Source organism: Apteryx mantelli, chromosome 3 (assembly GCF_036417845.1).
Source record: "Apteryx mantelli isolate bAptMan1 chromosome 3, bAptMan1.hap1, whole genome shotgun sequence".
Lineage (NCBI taxonomy): Eukaryota > Metazoa > Chordata > Aves > Apterygiformes > Apterygidae > Apteryx > Apteryx mantelli.
In genome coordinates this window covers 64,588,975-64,609,262 of record NC_089980.1, presented here as the reverse complement: position 1 = coordinate 64,609,262, position 20,288 = coordinate 64,588,975, and the positions used below count along the sequence as shown (strand labels likewise).

At 41.3% G+C, this 20,288-nt stretch overlaps 1 protein-coding gene across 1 annotated transcript in view; it reads right to left on the bottom strand.

The window, feature by feature from the left end:
• ADGB (androglobin) overlaps positions 1-13,319 on the bottom strand; it is a 132,583-nt gene extending 119,264 nt beyond the window's left edge. Inside the window, exon 1 of the mRNA XM_067294750.1 lies at positions 13,301-13,319. The gene's annotated coding sequence lies outside the window, so the exon portion shown is untranslated. The remainder of the gene's footprint in view (positions 1-13,300) is intronic.
• Between the last annotated feature and the right edge of the window lie 6,969 nt (positions 13,320-20,288).

Sequence of the window (20,288 nt, the reverse complement as noted above, 5' to 3'; positions counted from 1 at the left end):
CCACTTTCATTTGTACCTCAGTTCATAAACTTAGATAAAGGTTTAGCTCTCTCTTCCCTAGCCTTCCCCTGCAAAGGTTACCTACAATTTTGCCTAGCATTTTGACACAGTCACTTTCCTAAAACCCCCCCAAATCCTTCTTTGGCTTTTATTGAGATGAGCAAATCTGAGAATGGACTTGAAACTTCTTCTGACAGTAATTTTGACTGGGAATATTTGAAACAGATGAATTCCCCAGGGATTCCACGATAGCCGTGACTCTCCTTCAGGGTTTCTGATTAGATATTTGCATATGGACATATCTAAATTTTTTTTTTCTGAAATCCTTGTCATTCATTGTGACACAGGTTGCAAAGACTATACTCTTTTGCAGCACAAGCCTGCTTAGTCTTTATTTTCTCTAAGCCTTCATTGCTTTATTTCTATTAAACCTTCTACTTAAGTTTCTAGATTGGTTAAGATCTGCTTTATGTTATATCACCACAAGAGAGCTGTAGGGAGGTTTTAATGCTTTCTTCACATTCTTAGGAAATAGTGCTGGGATCTCTAACTGGGACTGAGAAGCACAATTGAAATCAAAGTTTTCAGTGGCTTAATGAGTTACTGGCTAGCAGTTGAGCTATAGTTACTGACTACAGATTTATTCTTCACTAACTTCAAATGTGCTTTAAGCAAACGCATACTTTATTCCACATTTTGGAGAATGAAAAAATGAGTATTGGCACCTGTAACGGCAACTGTTTAAACAAACCAGCCATGATACTTGTGGTATGATACCTAAATGGTAGTATGGTATGATTAGATATTTGTACGCTAGCCCTTTTGCAGACACAATGACTGTGAGTTTGGTTTCTGGTCTTCATTTGATTCATTCTAATAACTATCTGTTTATCTCCACAGCATGGCATTTGTTGCTAAGTAACTGTCTACAGGCTGACACTTCATCCCATCTTAGTCTTCCCTGTATGTGTTTTAAATAGTCACCAACATTACCCTAACACGTTTTAAAAGTAAAAAATAAACCATAAATTTGAGCGTAACAACACCCCAGCAGAAGACAAAACATTTGGATTCTCATTATTTTCATCTTCTCTCCTGGAGAGTGTTGCCAGTCTAGAGTTAAAGCTGCCAATCTTTCTTCTTTCATTAAATACTATCTTTTTTTTCCCTGAAATGTCTACAACCATTACACTGTAGCGTATGATTTCATCCAAATTCCTAAAACCCAGAAAATACACTATTACTGTGTACGTGGTGTCACATTAACTATGGTTCCTGGGATGGTTAATAATTAAAGGAAATGATTCAGTAACAGGACATGATATTTAGACAACTTATATCTGGTATGACAGTGATTGAGGCTCAGAGCTGAAATTTTTATCCTTCCTTCCATCTTTCCTCTGGACACTCTGATCTCCTCTATACATACAGAAATAGGAGCAATATGAAGGAAGAGATGTGGTGAGGAGTAGTTTCTCACATATCATATTCCCCATTAGAAAGAGTGGCGGGGAGATGAGAATTTTGGACTCTTTCTGCTTACCAGGAAGCAGTAAAGAAAAATAGGTCCCTTCCCTTGGATTGCTCAAGTAGTCTCTGAACACAATTTTTGGCCTCAGTAAAGGGTTTTATACTAGGAGGGACAGGGCAAAGCACAAACAGATGGCTCAACTTCTCCTCCAAATGTGCCCTGGGGAAAAGCTACTCATTTTTTCCTAATCTCTTCAAAACTCTGAAAGAGGAAAGGTCCCTTTGAAGATCCTATTTATGGAAACATGGTAGAAAGTTCTTTAAAATTCTAATCACTGCAATGTTTTTTCAAAAGCAGCTTTTGAATACCTCAGAAACCCATGCCTGAAACTACTGCAACACCAAGTTCATAAGCATCTGGAAAGAATATGAAAAAAATTGACAAAGTATCAGTAACTTGCAAAATGATTTGCTCTTTCTGATCATACCTGGTGTCAACCTTCAGAAGAGGAATGAACAGAATGCATCATGTTCTGACCACCTCATAAGCAGCTAGGGCAATGCTCTGTTACTCTCTATTACTAATATACTCAGCAACATTTCCAAATTAAAACCAAAATACGCATGTGTTGTTTACAGTAACTTACCGTTACACTTATATCAGAAATTGCAGGCAAAAATTAAAGGATTCCTTGCAGAAGAAAAATACACTAGTTTACACGTTCAAAGTTCTCATGGATAGTGGCTGAGATTTGCAGCACAGATGCAGTGCAAGTAAAATGAGTAGAACGAATAACTGTAAGGCATATAAGCTGTAAAGACAGTTTCTTGTAAAATCTATGGCAATAGATTTTGTTGTCACTTCATTTTTGTGTAATGGGGTAAGCCTTGTCGAGGACTTCTTCCTCAAAAATAGGGAGCACGCTGCGTGAAGGAAGATCAAAAATGCAGAAAATTAAAGTGATGCTAGAAAGAAATGATGAATACCAATCAATTATAGGCATATTTTTAAAGGAGTCTGTAATACGCATCATTAATTTCAAGTATAATATCCTCATTTCTAAACATAACTGAAATCCTTGTACTTGTCAGATGAACCACTAGTAAATTTAAGTAACTTGCCAAGATTGAGATTATGTCAACTAGTTGGTCACATTTTCTAAGAAAGAAGGTCCACCCAACCTCACATACAGTAAAGCCTTGCCTGCTAAAAGTCTGCACTTTTTCTTGTTTTAGTTTGACTGCATAGTAATGGGATGGTCATTTTTTTGCTTTCCAGGCTATAGAAGGGGAAAAAAAAGTTACATGCCAAATACCTTGCCCAAATTGTACACAGTGTGTTTCCTGGAGATTATTTCAAAGAAAAACAGACGGAGGCTAGTAGCCTAGAAGCACTGTGTTCTTTAAAACTTAGGTTTGAGTTTGTTATCTTTATTTTCAGCCCAACTCCACTTGTTGCCCTGTAAATATTTGCTAATGTCAGCTGAACTTGAATATTGTTCTTTAAAAGTTTGGATCAACTCCTTCATACCAGATGCCACTCAGGAGAGAATAATGATCTATGGTTATTGGGACAGCCTATCCCAGGTAGCAGGTAGCACATCTGTTAAACCCAGGACAAAAAAGAACAAAAGGAATGTATCACTCACAAGATCTTAGTTCCATTTCATCAGAGCTCTGTGTGAAAAACCGCTGACAGCACAAGTCCAACTTCTGTGTATAAACAGTAGTATCTAGATTTAATTGCTTCCTTACTGGGAGAAATAAAGCTTTGAAATTAAAAATTCTGCTCTTACTATTCAAGCAAACCTACTATATATCTTGGTTGTTTGGGGCATGCCTTCTCTTTACCCAGAAATCTTATCCAGGTAGAAAAGAAAGAACTGAGCATTTGTCTGGGATTCAGGAGATCTAGGAGATAGAGTAGAAGCCATGTGCAGGTCCCACCAAATGGCCATTGCAGTACTGGACACCCATATTTCCATAAAAATTTGATGATAACAATTTGGGAGACTAAGATTTAGGGGTCAAGGCTATGATAACATGTAGTGACAGTGACTATTTTATAGCTAAGGGGACACTATTCGGAAAATAACTTTTCAGCCTGAAAGCTTTTTTTTTTTTTTTTTTTAAACTCATTGCTACAAATAAAATCTCTGGCTACTGAAACGGCACTCTCAAGGCCAATCACATTTCCCTATTACAGTTTCTTCTCCAGACTCATTTCTTTCATGAATTTCATAAGAAATAGTTTTCACTGGAAAAAGAAAAAAAAACAGCAGCCTTACAAATGAGCCTTCAAGATGTGCATATACCTAAACTTGTAACTATATGCTCTCACTGTCACAATTTTCTTGGTGTCATCCCAGCCTTAGTGTTCACTACTCTTATTGTCCCACTATCTACATTTGGCCACAAGAATTTCTGGACACAGTTCTGAATGACTGAATATGCTAAAACCACAAGAGGATTTAGGCACTGACATCTTCCAAACCTTCACGTAGCTTCATTTACTGAATGCATATTATGCACAAACTTATCTTCCCACCTATGTCAGGCCGCCTAGTGTCTTAGTTCAAATGAGTATTCCCGCCTCTTGTCTACAGCAATCAATCAACACTTTCAAGTGCAACCTGCACCAAACAGCTTGGGGAAAGACTTAAGGAGACACACAGCATCTGGGTGTTCTGGTTGTCCTCCAAAGCAGGAAGCTGAAGATCTTTTGTGAAATCCCTCTTTACTGTACCCGATTCAAAGAGAGAATGTGATGTCATGTTTCCTCATATACCCATACACCACCCTAGACAGTAGGGACCAGTAGCTTTTCTGAGTTTGTGTCTCCCAATCTTTTCTGCTAAAAAGATCAACCTGGCCTCAGATTCAGCTATAAGAATCCTGGGAACACCATAGCATCTCCTTCCAGACTGGAGTTTGGTACTCAAATACCATTAAAGAGCACAACTTACATTTTGTTCTTTCCTTTATTGTTCCTTCCTTGTTGGCTTCCATGAATACTCTCCCTTTTGTATGGCACCTGGGTAATTAACTCAGAACTAAAAATCTCTGCATTACAGAGAACCTCAGTACTTCTGTAGCTTCAGGTCAACTCATTTACAAAGTACTTAGCACAGCTTGATAAGAGCACCAAGAAAGTCCATTTCTTCAGTGGTGAAGTTACACAGGGCTTTCAGAAGAAGCTGAAGACTACTCTGCTTAAGCAGGTGAATATTCCATGGTGAACAGAACATCTGACATAAGATTTTAAAAATGTCAGACTACAATTATGATTCTTTTTCTTTTGACAGCATCTATTTTGCTATATAGCTCTCCTGTTTTTCTCTATTACACATTTCATAATAACATAAGTCAAGTCATATATCCAACTGTGTGGTCTCTGATCAATGGCCCATGGACAATGTTTGCCTGCAAGGTTCCCTGACATTGCTTTGAGTTACAGGGAAAGTAAAACCTAAAACTGAGACCAGCAGGGAGCACAGCATTTAGTGTGATATTGTCGTTGGTACGTTACTTAATGTTTTCATGTCCAAGAGTCAATCAAAGTTGAGGGCTACAGATCAGGGCAGGCTGAGTTCTCAGGGGCTCATTGTTTTAATTAGAATTAACTAGAAAAAAAAATTTTAATATATATTTTCCTCATTAAAATGTAATCTAGTTAATCACAAATTGAACTTACTGGTTGGCTTATATGCTATTTTAATAGATTTGATCATATTAATTTGGTGGAGAAACCCATTCTCCTACCACAAAGCATGAAATTAAAAAAAAAGGCTAATTAAAGGCAGAAGGAAAGAAAAAAATCATTAGTACTAACAAACTGGCTATACAGTTTAAAGTTGTATACAGTTTACACACTAACACACAACAAAGTTTACACTCAACAAAGGAAACATAGGTGCTGAAATCAAGATCTTCAACTTTTTGGCCAGAAAATGCTTACATCGAACAAAACTTCCAGATATGCTTAACTAACTTTCTTTCTGAGACAAAAAAAAAAAAATAGCCTCAGAAATATGAGTTATGTGTAAAACAAGGAGACAATAAAAGACAACAAATGAGACATGAATGTTTTATGCTCAGGCAAGACAATGCAAACTTGTCAGGAATGGCTCTAATTTTTGTTAGATTATAATTTAAGTATTACTGCAATACTACAATATAGTAAAAGAGTTTGCAGATGTGCATCAATGCAATAAATGGAGGAACAATCATGCACCAAGGACTTTCTCCTAAACTGAACCCAAGATCGTAACATATCTATGTAGTAATATTACTATGTCTGGGGAAACTAAGGAAGCCCATGACGGTATCTTGCGCCCAGTGTTTCTGATGGTTAAACTTTAAGTTACACATACACTTCTCCCTTTGGTTCTGCAGTTAGAAGTCCTGGAATCCTGGGACATTACATATTTATGTTGCTTCTGAACTGTTTGAGAGAATAGGAACTGCCTTGGTATATTGATATTGCAAACAGCCAATGCATCCTTTCAAAAGGCTCTGGACAATTATTTAAAACATAAAAGAATTCTGTTCATCTTAAGAGTGATTGTAATTAACAACGTGGTTCATGAGACTCTCATATCAAAATGCCTGTTCCTCAGGATTATCAGGATGTTGGTTGTAAATATGAAATGAAGAACTATTACAAGTCACTTCCAGACTCCTGTGAAGCCCTAACTGGCTTTGGCTATGGATGCAACTAGGATAAAGTATAGAATTTGAATCAGAGATAAAGAGCCTCCTGAGTTATCCAAAGGGCAAAAATGAGACTTGTAGACACTGTCTCGTAATAACTTACCAGTTTCAGTTGAAAGTAAGGTGAAGGAGGGTTTAAAGTTCTTCATGTAAATCTTCTTTGCCTTGCAAAGTCCATTAATAAACACAATGACTGAGTCCAAACAATGCTAGTCATAGCCACAATTTCAAACCTAACTGTGTTTTTAAAGAAAACCCAGTTTCTGATAAATGTTTAGGCCTAATCCCAAAATTGCAAGCTGTAGGCCATTCAGCAATAATCTGGACCAGTATCCTCAATCCAGGTTGTCCAAAATTTTAACCTGTTTCAATCCCCAAGCAGAGCCCACCAAACCATGCCCGTCTCTGAACCTCACATGAGGTCATAAACACACATAAACATCTACATACAATTCCAGCTAACTTTTACAATAATACAGCAATCGCCTCTTTCAGTAACATATAGTTAACACAGCATACCTCATCACACTTATGTTGCAGGACTTAAAGATATACCATTGAGCTGCTCTCTTGGACCACAAACATAAGAATGAGAGCGCTGAGTCAGAGCAAAAGCGAATTATAGTCTCAAACACTACTCAGAAGCATATGCTTAGAGAAGAGCATAAAGACAAATATAATACATTCCTCTAAAAGTTTGACAGTCTCCAACCATTTCTAGCTCATGCACTTCCTGAATTAGATGTTTTCTTTTTATTTAGCAATCTTCAATGAATTTCTCTTCCACGTACTTGTCCCATGACCCAATGTAATTTTTCATCACTCATTAAAACTTACACTAACCAACACTAGCATTCCAACACAACACTAAAAACAGCTCCAAGTTCAATCATCATGCAGTTATCTGTAAGACATTAGGCTTACCATTCCCAAAGCTCAGTCAATCTAGCTGGCCTCAAAGGAACCCTCAAAAAGTGAATCTGTTCAGTCTGTGTTCTCTAAACCACTGCTGTAGCCTAAGCCTTAAGAATATTTGCTTCAGGAACACAACAGCAACAGATAAAACCGCAATCGTAAGCTTTGCTGACTCCTTATCCTAGGCCTATGGGAACTCAAGGATGAATGAGCAATGGAGCTCTTTTTTCCTGTTATTACTATCCCAAGCTTTAACCTTAATAACAAACACTAGGTAATCCCAGGCTTTGGTGCAACAACCCACTGTACAGTAGCAGTACAGCAACCTGCTATTGATTGCAATCAGGCACAAAGCTAAGCACGAATCATTTCTTCTGGACAGTCCAGGCTTCATGCTGTCTCTGCAGGTCTTGAAGGATTCATCAACAGTAAATATCGCTCTTAGCTACTGCTCTCTCTAACAAGAGCTCTAACACCACTCTGACCTTCCCCTGTGCATTGATGAATCCTGCCTGTGCCACAATTATCCTTAAACCACTTGTTTCTTGGCACTGACCATTAACACCTCACTATGAGCCCTGTGGGAACAAGCAATAAGCCAAACTCTTTATCCCTAATAACCCAAACCTTAATTCAGATTTATCTTCGTGCTGGCAGATGCTGACAGCTCACGTTTAATTCAGAAGATTGGGGCTGATGGCACAGATTTTCATCAAATTCATTTTAAAAGCATTTTAACTCATTACAATTGTTACTAGCCAAAATCTCTTTTAGTGCTGACAAAGACATCAATTCCAGTGATTTACTTTAGCTGCTGAAACCTGGGAAAGATCAGACACTCAGTATCCTCTAACGGTGCGATTAAGAAAAGCTACAAGGACAGTAGCCTTGAGCTCTTCAGCCTAACTGTCCTCTCTAGCAACTGCTTAGCTCCTGAAGGGTATCGCTCCCTAATTAGAAGGCAGTAATGAAGAGAGCCCCAACAAAGCATCCTGTAGAGACACCTATGTAAAGTCTGTGTTAGCAAGTCTGAAGGAATTTTCCTGCTTTTTGTATATGGTTCTGAGATCCCATTCCAGCATGGCAATATAATCTACCAATAATCTCAGTTGATTTTCCATGGTTCAGATGTACTATGCTGACTATTGTAAGCAATCACTGGAAAAAAAAAAAAAGAAATCTGATCTCACTAGAAATCCAGCAAAGTAATTTAAAGGTGATCAGAATATATATTCCAGATGTTTGTACATGTTAGTCTCAAAGGGCTTCTGCATTAATGTTATCCATAAGAGAGAAAATCAAAATGCTGTAATTCTTTGTAGTAAGTATTCATAATTCTCAAGGTTTCTTTTTACAAATGCCTATTTAAAAGCTATTAATCTTTCTTCTTTTTTATACTAGTGATAATTCTATTCAGTATTTCAATCATTGCAGACATATGATAATAAATGCCATTTAATAGCAGGAAAACAGTAATAGATAAAAGGCAAAATATTTTTGGCATTTTTATCCCTGCAACTGCAGGCTGTGTTTAAAAATAAAAGCAAGATCCTCAGGGAAAACCTACCTTGCAATTACCAAAGAATACTAAACTTATGAGACAGTATTTTCTCAGGCAGCTTGCGAACATCCATTCCCTTTTTTGGTATAGCGACAGTAACATGATGTAAGCTCTTATAGACAGACTTACACAAAATTTGTACACTAGAATGCCATAAAGTTATCTCTGTCTCACAAATACACTGAACAAGCACAATAACAGAATGAAGATAAATGGATGTCAAGAAAATATCTAATAAGTAATTGTCATACACCCAATGAGCACAACTCCAATCTCACAGTGTGTGCATAAAGCGATTTACTTGTACTCTCCATAACCTACTAACAAAAAAAAAAGGTAAACTGCCCTTGATAACTAATCTAAAATATTCACCATCAACACTAGCCTATTATGATGAGATAATCATTAATTGAGGAAATAGAGCAATCTCTCCAACACATAGATTGCCAACCAAAAGAAGACTAAGTCAGGGTCAGAGGGCTACACAATAAAGTTTTTTTATCACAATGTTCAGTATTTTTTTCCTCAGAGACTGTAAATATAAGAGCCAGCAGCATTAATTATTTTGTTCCAGGACAGACTCCTGCAAAATCAACTCTGTGCTCTGCTGATTTTTTTTATTACAATAATGCTACAGATCTAGCCTTAAATCAGCACAGAAAATTGAACATTCTCTGCATTTGGAGCTGTAATTGTAGTTCTTAGTAAGCAAATAGCATTTGTGCATCTTCTCATGGACCTGCAAACATAGAATATCTGTGTTACAGAAAAGATATTCCTTATTATAAGGAATCTTTCTACTTCCAAATAAAGAAATAACATGGATCTGTCAATCTGCTATCAATAGCTTCAATTTTTGACCATGAGCCTGATCCAAACAGAAAGCTTTGCATAGGCTTTAACAGACTGTAGTTCAAAACTTGAACCTGCCTTGTTGCAAGGTATAAGCCTCGTGGCTTATGCATGGCTAAAGAGAAGAGATATATTTCAATATCTCAGTCTTTTCAAAGGGACTAAAATGCTAAAATATCTTTTTGATATTGAGATGGGAATTTATACCTCAAACCATTTGAGAAACAAGGGCCCTTAGCTTGCGCTACAAGCAAGATGAAAGACTGTTCAAGGTGTCAAAAATGTTCCATCTCAAGGGTAAACTTTTAAAATTTAAGTCCCACTACATTCAGCTCCCAATTATCAACAACTTGCAGTGGTTTGAGCATAACCAGACTTCCACCCTGATCTTTGACTAAAGAACACTAAGATGCATGTGGGTTTTCACCAGGATGAAGATCTTACTAAGAATAAACATTAGCGCCAATAGTCACCTCAGAAAGCACATACAACTTACAAGACATGCAAAACAACATGACCAGAAGCATACCAAGTGCTGAATTTAATTTTAGTTTTCATATGTTTTATAGCACTATTCTCTACTGTCTCATGAGAAAAGGGGGCTACTTTTCCTGTAAAATGTTTGTTTCAAGCTAAAAATTTATTTATTTAAAATTTTAGAATAACCTGTCATTAGCTTTCCTTGATTTAAATTCATTATCCACAGTTCAATAGATGCTAAAGAAAAATCTCTCCTGTTGGCTTAAAGAAGGCAGCTTATCAGGTAGTTTGTTCAACTAGGCAAGACATGTGTTGTCCTAAACCAACATTTTTTCATCCACACACCGAAAAGGCCTCTGTCATATTTCAGGATGACAAAAAGCAAACAGGGATAAATTTGTCAGGAAACTAATATCAGAGTTGCTATGACTTTAGATTATTTGTGTCATAGATTCCCTGTTTCCCCTTTTACATTACCAGGATTTCCGGTAACATATATCAATGCCAATAACAGAGACAAATAGAGATAGCTCTGTATTCTAAAAACTGACCACACAAATCAGATTAACAAAAAAGTCACTTCGTATGTCTGAACAAAGTTCAACAAGCCATCACATGGAAATACAGCATGTATACAGGAACGTTTAGACATTTAGTGCTAAGACTTACTCGCTTAGAACAAGGCCACTCTGTACCGCAACGGCAGAGCAGATGAGCCCAAAAGACACGCTACAGTTTATACAGAAGACATAGACTTGATGAAAAAATTAACACAAACTGTATATTCTGTGTTATGAAGGTTCTGCATTACAATTAGGTTATTGTAACAGTTTCTTCTGTAGTCTAGTAACATTAGTCACTAAGCCACCATTAGGACATCTTCAAGCTACTACAGTCTGTGTAAAATAGCCTAGTGAAATGAGTAAATGTTCCTGTAGTCTGATTCGGCTAATATTGAATTAACATCGGCATATGCTAGGCATTAGTTCCATTACAACTAGCTGATAATGCAGGGTGAGAGATAAATCATATCTCATGTCCTTTAGGTCCAATAGGAAACTTCAAAAATAATGTGAGCATTTCTCCTTCTTGCATTTCAGAGATGTTTCAGTAGGATTTGATATCATTCAAACAGCTTGTAATTAAATATTCTTGTGTCTCTACTTGACACCGGGAAAACAATTTTCTAATCTGATATGTCCACAGTGATCTCATTTAATAAAGCCTAAAGCAGCAATAATGTACTGAAGAAAAAGACAAATGCTATTCTGGATATTCTGATACAAATAACTCATTTCATATGAATGATTCTTTTATAAGTTATTTTGTATGATGCAGGAGAGAATTAATGATTTTACTATATAAAACGTACATAGTTTTAGAATCTTAAAAAAGATGCATCTTAATTTAATGGAATAACTCAAAAACCACACATTGTAAGAATGCCTAAAAAGGGATGAGATCTGAAATAGTAGGCAAAATCTTATGTATGACAGTCCATTCAGTTTCACATACACTGAAAAGTAAGAAAATACTTCTTTTCCTCTAATTGTGCTAGAAAATAAAAATGTCCATGACAGCTTCTATACAGTCCTAAAAATTTCACTGTACTGCTTGAAGTGGTAAATACGAGGGACTGCATGGCTGTGGCTAAAAGGAGAAGAAAAAAGTTACTAAGGAAAGGGGTGCAGAGAGGAAAAGACAGGATTTAGAGATACTAGTTTACTATGACCAAAAGAAGTTATCAAAATATAAATCAACCAGCCTCAACAGGCAAAACAATAAAATATTGTGTGGCAAAGGCTGGGTAACTGGATATGACTGACACTTTTATTTATGGCAGGAAGAAGAAAAGAGCATAAGCACATCTGTCAGTGCCACTAGTGCCTTTTTCATCCTGAATCCTGCCAGTGCCAGGAATGCAGGTTTACTTACTTTAGGATGAGGAAGTTGCTCAAAACATAAAAACTTAGAAGTCATAGGACAATAACAGAAGTGAGAGAAAGAAATTCATCCTGAACAGTTTAGTTAGTTTAGTTCCTCTACTTGACCAAAATGGAGGGTACGTATTCCCCAAATTATTAACCCAGTTTACAGCTTTGGGGTGCTTTTAAGTCCACAATAACCACTTCAGATAAAACTTACTTCTGTGTGCTCCTGATTGTAAGTCTTAGCTGTGGCCAACATACTGCCCCTCATACACAGAAATGGAGCCACACCACAAAGCAACCTACCAACTTATAGTGTGCACACTATAATCTTGTCCTTCCTCGTATTCTGCTCAAGGTCCAGGACACCTCTGCATGTTGCACAAGCTATGTTACAAGACATACGTTCCGTTATGCAAAACCTTTTCGGCAGGGTGAGCCTGCCTGACAATTCCTGTCTTCCCCTACATTTATGACCTCCCACAGAATACGGATGACCACAGGAGGGCTCAAGAGGAAGAAAGCCTAACTGCCACCTCAAGGTAAGCCTCCTGAAAAAAAGCAAAACCAAAACACCTGTCCATTGAAATTACTTTTAATTAAGCATCCACTTGAGCAAGTACGTCCACCCGCAGAGCCACGAGGGCCCCGACGCCCAGGCGTGGGGCAGCGCCAACCACCCCGCCGTGACAGGCGGCCCACCGGCACCCGCGCCTTAACGGCCGCCTGGGGGCGTTAACGGCTCCGCCGAGCCTCAGTAACAGCGGGGCGCAACGGGGGGGGCGGGCAAAACGCCACAGCGCCGCCAAGCAGGGAAACTCAGGGGAAGTTCGGAGCGGGTCCGCCTGGCCGGGTGGCTGAACCCCGCCGCCCGCCGCCGGGGCAGCGAGGTTCCCTCCGGCCCGCCGCGCCCCGCGGGCTGCTCCGCGGGGGCGGCCAGCTCGGGCAGCCCTTCGTCCCCGGCTCCCTCCCTCCCTCCCGGGGCTCTTACTCTTTGATGGGGGCGCCCAGGAGCCCGGAGCTGCTGCGGCTCAGCAGCTCCTTCTTCTTGCTCGCCTTGGAGGCCATCGCTGCCGGCTCCACGCCGCGTCCCCCGCGTTGCCGGGCGACCCAGCCCGCCTGAGGCAGCGGCGCCAGCGCCGCCCCGCGGCCCGGGGGCTCCCGGGGCCAACACGCCCCCGCAGCTATTCTCCTCCCTCCCGGCGGAGGGGCCGCGGGCAGGCGCGCCGGCAGGGCGCGGAGCTTCCCCGCGTGTGAGGCGGGCGCGGAGGCCGCCCTGTCGGGGCAGCCCCGCGGCGGCGCCGCCGCCATCGCCGCCTCAGCGGAGCGGGCAGCACGCGCGGAGCGAGGGGGGAAACCCAGCGGCCGTCCCCACACGCACCTTCCGTTTCCCGAGGGAAGCCAGGCACCCGCTTCCCGCCACTGCGCGGTTATTTTCGCGCAGGCGAAAGGAGCGGGGGAGACGTAACCGACTGTCTAAATCGGGGACCCGATCGCCCTGCGAGGCAGCGGCTGATGCAGCCCGCGGGAGCTTCCCCGCTTCATACGTACCCTTTGCACACCTTAGCCGCCTCCCTGCTGGAAAACGGAGTCACAGCAGGACACGGCGCGGCCTCGCCGTGCGACCCAGCCGGGAGGCCCGGGGGGCGCGTTATTAACGGCGGCGGGGGGCTGGGGAAACCTATAAACGCCCGATTCTGCGATATCCTCCGGGGTGAAACGGCTCCGTCCCGCGCCCCGCGAGCAGCGTGCTGCAGCGCCCAAGAAACAATCCTTCCCCACAGGGCAAAGATAGCACCTGTATTAAAAACAGCGGGAATTTTGCTACTTAGTAACAAGGGTATGACCATCACCAGAGAAAAATGACTTTAGAAGAATATCTATATTTACACGCATTCATTACAAAACTAGCTAATCAAAAATCTGGCACAAAATTCTTTTTGTACAAAAAGACTTGACGTTGAAGGTGATGAAATACTGTTTTGTGAATTTCTTCAGTAGTTTCAAATATCTTTCTAGAGACACAACATTCAAAAAAGCTAAGGAAGCTACGTTAAAATAAACTACATTTTACAAATATTCTAACTGCATGACTAGGTTGCTGTGGAACAAGTAAAGCGCAAGAGTGAAAACGACCAATTTGAAATAGTAGCGTGCTTTGCTCACTTTATACTAGTATACATGAACTACATTAAAAGCAAGCAAAATCAAATTAGTCCTTGGGTTTGGGGAGATTTTAGAGCTGAAATGTGTAAATACTTATCTTTTTTCATTTCAAAATAAAGGAACTAATTAATTCCTGATATGAAGCCTACAATTACTGAAGTGAATAAAGATCCACCAAGGTCAGCTAAACCTTACATTTACCAGCTAACTTGTGGATTCAGTAAATACCTGACTTTAACTAAGTGGACTTTTTCACATATATTCCCCCAAATTTCTATTTTCTAAATAACTCAACCTATTTGCTATTTCTCAGTCTCTAGTACCTGATGAAAAATTCCTGACAGAAAAAAACAGACCTGTTCACTCAGTCTTATTCGAGCCAAGTCTTTCAAGAATACGAATATCAATGAAAATTTGTCAAATCACAAAGGGCATGAGTGGATCAAAAGATAAAATGAAAAAATATGCACAGCTGCTACATCTAGAGACTTATTTTAGACAAATATCAGATCTTGATTTATATCAAGATGACAGAAGGCCAGATATATTTTAAAATTTGCAAGTGGAAAATTCTTCAGTATCTTCACATTTCCTGCAGCACTATGTCTAACAGCATCCATTTTAAATAAGGTACCTTGGGATGCTTCTCGCTTGAAGACCCTGAAACATTTCAGGTTTATTTATTTATTTTCAAACTGAACAGCTAGTCTTCCTCCAGACAATTATACCACCAAATATTGATCAGGACATGCAGATGAATAATGGTAGACACAGAGGTGAATTCAAAAAGCTGGCTGCTTTAGCAGCCACACAAGTCCTAGCCTTTTTTTTTTTTTTTTTAACTCTGAGGGAGGCCGGAGAGATCGTGGAGTTGCTACAATCCATCCTTGGAGACCCAGCTGGACATGGCTCTGAGCAACCTGCTCTGGTGGAGGGGGTTAGACTAGGCAATCTCTATAGGTCCCTTCCAGCCTCAGGAATTATGTGATTATGGGAAGTTTTCCATGAAAAAATGGTAAGACCATAGCAACTTTTGTAAGAACAGATGCTGTTGACTTCAAGTAGGAAGTTGCTACAAAACTAGATAGGAGACAAGGGGGATGAAGAGTGTTTTTTGATTTTTTTGCTTGAGTTTTGGGGTTTTTTTGCATTTCTTTTATTAAAGGATAAGAAAATACAGGTTCTGAAATTAATTCATTTAGCAGATTCAGAAAAAGGGTGCTCCAGCTTCCACTACTCTCTTCTGCTTATTGACTAAGTGAAAGAGTAGAGAATGAGGAAGGTACAGATCAGTGGAAAATTATGAATGGGGGAGGACAGTGGTGAGCTGGCATTTCAGGAACAGCAGGTAGTAAAGGGTTATCAGAAAAAGAGGGGGCATGAGCAGAGATATGGAAGACCCAAGTGTTGGCAATGCCTGAGAAAAAGGAAACGATGAAGTGTGTAATAGAGCTGGGAGAAGCACCCTGTTTACAGAGTTAGGAAGTGTTGGCCATTGCAGTTACTTATAGGACAGGGAACTGAGCTTGAGCAAAACCATCCTCCAACAGACTGACTGAAGCTGTTTGCAAGGAGCTGCATGCTGTTGAGTCAAAGTGTGAGATTAGGGAGCAAAGAGGGAAATGGATTATATGAATATTTGGGGTAAGCTGATGGAGTAAGACAAGATACAGGAACAAAATTGTAAAGAGCTAAATGACAGAAAGCAGTCACCTCCTAAGCACAGGACCTTCTGCCCTCTGCCCTTTCAAAAATCTCTAATGATACTCAGTTGATCTAACCCAGGACATGCCTTTTCTCGTATTCTAGTCTCCCTAGAAAGAGATGAAGAACTCACTTGTATTACTACTTACACTTACTGTTTTGTCATATATTCTCTCTGCTAGAGCACCTTTTGATCAAAATGTCATGACACAGCCCCGTTTTTCACCTAACAGCTCATTTGGGGGCAGACAGTCAGGCACTGGTAAAACATTCAGCAGGTGTCCAAGCTCAGTTTAAATATGCCAGTACCATCTAGTTCTATGGGACCACTCAAAAGCCCATATTTAACTTTAAGCCAAAGTGTTTTCATGGACTGGGGCTTATGCCTTGTTCCTCTCTCCTCTTCACTTAAATATTTGTGAAACAGAGGACAGAAAGAGTAGGCAGTGGAGAAAAACAGAAACAGTTCACAGAACCAACCAGTACCATTGTCTGTCTTTCATAAATTTATGCTGGTGATTCACAAGAGGAAAATCTTGCTATGTCAAAATGAAAAACATCCTGGCTTTGAGACAGTGTGAAAACCCTAATCTGAAGTTTGGAGCTGAGGGCGATTTTGATACTCTAGCTATTGGAGTCCTTAGAAGATGGGGATACCTACAGAGGAAATTTTCTAAATCTTTGACCAAAAGATTTTATGAAATTTGATTGTATCCTGAGATACAATTAGCATCAAGGGACAATTCTGTCTTTAAAATTAGAATACACAGTCTTAATGCAGTGTTAACTGTTGAGCTAGAAAGACCACTAAATCTCTCAGTACACTATTTTACTGTAGTATTTTGCTATTTACAACTTTGGATGTAATGGTTGCAGAAGATTTTAAAAAGTTAAGCCTTGTTTGTTCTAAGTCAAGGCACGTTGCAGATCATAGCAAATCCTTTCTAATAGCGATTAACTTCAGTGCAGTTTCAAACAAATGTTTTAATGTGAATGCAATTGTTTATATAGGCTGAAAGCAAAAAGCTATACTCTTTTAAAAATGCAAAATATAAGTTTGCTAGATAAATATTTTAAAATATATTAATCATATTTCAAGCAAAGCCATGAACAAAAACCATAAATAGGTATAGCTGTAATATGTCAAGCTTTTTTTTCCCAGTCTACCAAGTAAAAACAAATTATGTTCTTTAAATAAAACTTACTGCAACACAGCTTATATTTTCTAATTTCTGAAACACAAAAATGAGGCAAGTCATTATGACAGTTTCAGGGATATCAAATTGTACAGTAAGAACAATTGGAAATGGCTCCCTAATACTTACTACTAGAATTGTCAACATAATTTCTATGAGCTGTATTTTGTCAAAAATAATGCATATTTTCTTTAGACTAAAGAGTGGATAAATACATATGGAAGAACTTCAGGACAACTGAAAAATGGTCAAGAGGCTCATTACTCCATAGCATTTAGTTAAATAAAGACATTCACTGCAAAATAACATTAACGTCTATTTGGTAACTGAGATTTAAAACAAATCACAGAATCACAGAATCGCTGAGGTTGGAAGGGACCTCTGGAAATCATCTAGTCCAACCCCCCTGCTCAAGCAGGGTCACCTAGAGCACATTGCACAGGATTGCATCCAGGCGCGTTTTGAATATCTCCAGAGAAGGAGACTCCACAACCTCTCTGGGCAACCTGTTCCAGTGCTCTGTCACCCTCACAGTGAAAAAGTATTTCCTCATGTTAAGATGGAACTGTCTGTGTTTCAGTTTGTGCCTATTGCCTCGCGTCCTGTCACTGGGCACCACTGAAAAGAGTCTGGCTCCATCCTCTCGACACCCTCCCTTCAGATACTTGTACACATTGATAAGATCTCCTCTCAGCCTTCTCTTCTCCAGGCTAAACAGGCCCAGCTCTCTCAGCCTTTCCTCATAAGAGAGATGCTCCAGTCCCCTAATCATCTTTGTAGCCCTTTGCTGGACTTGCTCCAGTAGTGCCACATCCCTCTTGTCCTGGGGAGCCCAGAACTGGGCACAGTACTCCAGATGGGGCCTCACCAGGGCTGAGTAGAGGGGGAGAATCACCTCCCTCGACCTGCTGGCAACACTCTTCCTGATGCACCCCAGGATACCATTGGCCTTCTTGGCCACAAGGGCACATTGCTGCCTCATGCTTAACTTGGTGTCCACCAGCACTCCCAGGTCCTTCTCCGCAGAGCTGCTTTCCAGCAGGTCAACCCCCAACCTGTACTGGTGCATGGGGTTATTCCTCCCCAGGTGCAGGACCCTGCACTTGCCTTTGTTGAACTTCATGAGGTTCCTCTCTGCCCACCTCTCCAGCCTGTCCAGGTCTCTCTGAATGGCAGCACAGCCCTCTGGGGTATCGGCCACTCCTCCCAGTTTTGTATCATCAGCAAACTTGCTGAGGGTGCACTCTGTCCCTTCATCCAGGTCATTGATGAAGAAGTTGAACAAGACTGGACCCAGTACTGACCCCTGGGGGACACCGCTAGCTACAGGCCTCCAACTAGACTCTGTGCCGCTGATCACAACCCTCTGAGCTCTGCCATTCAGCCAGTTCTCAATCCACCTCACTGTCCACTCATCCAGCCCACACTTCCTGAGCTTGTCTATGAGGATGTTATGGGAGATAGTGTCAAAAGCCTTGCTGAAGTGAAGGTAGACAACATCCACTGCTCTCCCCTCATCTACCCAGCCAGTCATTCCATCATAGAAGGCTATCAGATTGGTTAAGCATGATTTCCCCTCGGTGAAGCCATGCTGACTACTCCTGATCACCTTCTTGTCCTCCACATGCTTGGAGATGGCCTCCAGGATGAGCTGCTCCATCACCTTTCCAGGGATGGAGGTGAGGCTGACTGGCCTGTAGTTCCCTGGGTCCTCCTTCTTGCCCTTTTTGAAGACTGGGGTGACATTGGCTTCCTTCCAGTCCTCAGGCACCTCTCCTTTCTCCATGACCTTTCAAAGATGATGGAGAGTGGCCTAGCAATGACATCCACCAGCTCCCTCAGCACTCGTGGGTGCATCCCATCAGGGCCCATGGATTTGTGGGTGTCAAGTTTGCTTAAATGATCTCTAACCCACTCCTCCTCCACCAAGGGAAAGTCTTCCTTTCTCCAGACTTTCTCTCTTGCCTCCAGGATCTGGGGTTCCTGAGGGCTGGCCTGAGCAGTAAAGACTGAAGCAAAGAAGGCATTCAGTAACTCTGCCTTCTCTGCATCCTTCGTCACCAGGGCACTCACCCCATTCAGCAAAGGGCCCACATTTTCCCTAGTCTTCCTCTTGCTGCTGATGTATTTGAAGAAGCCCTTCTTGTTGTCCTTGACATCTCTTGCCAGATTTAATTCCAAATGGGCCTTAGCCTTCCTTGTCACATCCCTGCATACTCTGACAATGTTTCTATAATCCTCCCAAGTGGCCTGTCCCCCTTTCCACTTTCTGTAGACTTCCTTCTTCTGGTTGAGTTTTGCCAGGAGCTCCTTGCTCATCCATGCAGGTCTCCTACCTCCTTTGCTTGACTTCCTACTCATAGGGATGCACCACTCTTGAGCCTGGAGGAGGAGATGTTTGAATATTAACCAGCTCTCTTGAACACCCCTTCCTTCTAGGGCCCTAACCCATGGGATTCCTCCAAGTAGGTCTCTGAAGAGGCCAAAGTTTGCTCTCCTGAAGTCTAGGGTTGCGATCCTACTTATTGCCCTGCTGCCTCCTCGCAGGATCCTGAACTCCACCATCTCATGGTCACTGCAGCCAAGGCTGCCCCCGACCTTCACATCTTCCACCAGTCCTTCTTTGTTTGTTAGTACGAGGTCCAGCAGCACACCTCTCCTTGTTGGCTCCTCCACCACCTGTGTCAAGAAGTTGTCACCAATGCTCTGCAGGAACCTCCAGGACTGTTTGTGCCTAGCTGTGTTGTCTTTCCAGCAGATATCGGGGTGGTTGAAGTCCCCCATGAGAACCAGGGCCTGGGATCGTGAGGCTACTTCCAGCTGTCTGTAGAAGGCCTCATCGACTTCCTCTTCCTGATCAGGTGGCCTGTAGTAAACACCCACAACAGTGTCACCCATGCTAGCCTGCCCTTTAATCCTTACCCATAAGCTCTCGACTCGCTCTTCATCCACCCCTAGGCACAGCTCTATACATTCCAGTTGCTCTCTCACATAAAGAGCAACTCCACCACCTCGCTTTCCTGGCCTGTCTTTCCTAAAAAGTACATAGCCATCCATGACAGCACTCCAGTCATGTGAGCTATCCCACCATGTCTCTGTAATGGCAATGAGATCATGGCCCTGTGACCGCACACACATCTCTAGTTCTTCCTGTTTGTTCCCCATGCTGCGTGCATTGGTGCACAGGCATTTCAGGGAGGTGATCGAGCATGCAGGTTTCCCAGGAGGGATGCAAGAGGATCCTCCATAGCCACATCCCATGCGCACTTCCCCGGCTGCATTCACCTGCTGGAGGCATCCCGA